Genomic DNA, 2,500 nt, shown 5'->3' with positions numbered 1-2,500 from the left:
TGACGATAACAGATCAGTATCGAACGTTGAAACCTGAATAAAAAAATACAGGAATATGAGAGTAAATATAATTAAGAAATCCACATAAAGTCTCTTTCTCCTCCGCCAAGAGCAAGACGCTCCGAAATTGTATGAGGCTTTCCTTAAATAAATTTGTTTTCTAACTTTAAAGTTTTTTTAAGTCACAATCGCCAGTCAGAGGCAAGGGAACCTTCGAAGTTAAGTAAATATTGGCACGGCTGGTGGCAACACTGCAGATTGACAAGATTACCGGTACCTAAATAATCTACTTGAACCTCACAAAATGGAAAGTGAACACACGAGATGAAAAGCTGAGAGAGAGAGAGAGAGAGAGAGAGAGAGAGAGAGAGAGAGAGAGAGAGAGAGAGAGTTAAGTATACCTTAGTTTAACCAGACCACTGACCTGATTAAAAGCTCTCCTAGGGCTGGCCCGAAGGATTAGATTCATTTTACGTGGCTAGGAACCAATTGGTTACCTAGCAACGGGACCTACAGCTTATTGTGGAATCCGAACCACATTATAGCGAGAAATGAATTTCTATCACCGGAAATAAGTTCCTCTAATTCTTCCTTGGCCGGTCGGCGAATCGAACGCGGGACCAGCAGAGTGCTGGCTGAGAACGGTACCCACCCGTCCAATGAGGAACTGAGAGAGAGAGAGAGAGAGAGAGAGAGAGAGAGAGAGAGAGAGAGAGAGAAGGAAGCTATGACAAACCTTCCTGCTCTTCTATCTCCCCCAACCCAGAGAGAGAGAGAGAGAGAGAGAGAGAGAGAGAGAGAGAGAGAGAGAGAGAGAGAGAGAGAGAGAATATAAACAAAAGCTACCAATTTGATCATTTCAGCAAAACGAGAACCGAGATCGTAAATAAAAAAAAAAATCATTCCAAATGTAATGGGGTGAGGAAGAATTTTTGCTCACTGGCAGGGCGTCTCTTAAACAATCAGTTAATTAATACGTCGTCTCCCAGTACTTGATGGGGCTCTCTCTCTCTCTCTCTCTCTCTCTCTCTCTCTCTCTCTCTCTCTCTCTCTCTCTCTCATGCACATAAGTAAAAAAGGCAACTGCCCATAAGTGACTATCATATTTTTTTAGAAAGTAGTACAATTTCATCTGTATAAGTACTCTCTCTCTCTCTCTCTCTCTCTCTCTCTCTCTCTCTCTCTCTCTCTCTCTCTCACACACACACACACACACACACATTAGTGTAGAAACTAATATAATGTATTAGATGGACAACATACGTACAGATTATCAAATACTGACGTTACCTTCCATGCGCTTGTTTAAAATGATCGAGAGTTTCAAAGAGCGTCAATCTTTACTTTTAAAAGAAACAAGTAAAATATGCGCTGAAGTTTCTTCGGCGCAATCGAGTTTCATGTACAGCGTATAATCAAGGCCACCTAAAATAGATCTATCTTTCGGTGGTCTCGGTATAATACTGTATGAGCCGCGGCCTATGAAACTTTAACCACGGCATGGTGGTGGCCTGGCCTATACCGTTGCCAGATGCACGATTATGGCTAATTTTAACCTTAAATAAAATGAAAACTACTGAGGCTAGAGGGCTGCAATTTGGCATGCTTGATGATTGGAGGGTGGATGATCAATATACCAATTTGCAGCCCTCTGGCCTCAGTAGTTTTTAAGATCTGGGGGCGGACAGAAAATGTGCGGACAGAAACAGTGCGGACAGAAAAAGTGCAGACAGAAAAAGAAAAAAAGTGCGGACAGAAAAAGTGTGGACATAAAAAAGTTTGAACAGAAAAAGTGCGGACAGAAAAAAGTGAGGACGGACAGACAAAGCCGGCACAATAGTTTCCTTTTCAGAAAACTAAAATGGAGATCTGAGATTTCACCCCTCAATTACACCTTCTCTCACGGCAGCTTCTAATTCTGGTTAAGTTGAGAAACGGGAGATAAGATATAAGAATGAAGGTAAGTTCCGCACATCTCAAGGACGTAGAGGTTAAAATTACATGAAATAATGAGTTCAACTTCATTACAAGTCTCAAAATACCAATAAATAGAAGAATGGAATACAAGATTTAGGCCAAAGGCCAAGCGCTGGGACCGACGAGGTCATTCAGCGCTGAAACGGAAATTGACAGTAAAAATGTTTGAAAGGCGTAACAGGAGGAAAACCTCGCATCTGCACTACGAATCAATTGTTAGAAGGTGGAAAAAAGATGGAAGAAAGAGAAAAGTGAACGGAGATACAGTAAAAGGAATGAAAGGGGTTGCAGCTAGGGGCCGAAGGGACGCTGCAAAGAAGCTTAAGTAATGCCTACAGTGCATCGCATGAGGTGCATTGACGGCACTACCCCCCTACGGGATAAAAATCCCAATAAAATTATTAGTGAGATTTGTAGCAAATATATGCACAAAAAAGAATTCCTCTAACACTCGAAAAAGCGTTTTTGCTCGCATACAATGCAAGCATATTGTCCCTCATACCATGACACTCGTCAGGCATAG

General features: G+C 41.8%; 1 protein-coding gene across 2 annotated transcripts in view; it reads right to left on the bottom strand.

Annotated features, from left to right (window-relative positions):
• Nucleotides 1-2,500, bottom strand: part of nAChRalpha4 (nicotinic acetylcholine receptor alpha4) — a 734,137-nt gene that overhangs the window by 711,964 nt on the left and 19,673 nt on the right. The window lies entirely within an intron of this gene.

Source organism: Macrobrachium rosenbergii, chromosome 55 (assembly GCF_040412425.1).
Source record: "Macrobrachium rosenbergii isolate ZJJX-2024 chromosome 55, ASM4041242v1, whole genome shotgun sequence".
NCBI lineage: Eukaryota > Metazoa > Arthropoda > Malacostraca > Decapoda > Palaemonidae > Macrobrachium > Macrobrachium rosenbergii.
This window is presented reverse-complemented; position numbering and strand designations above follow the sequence as displayed.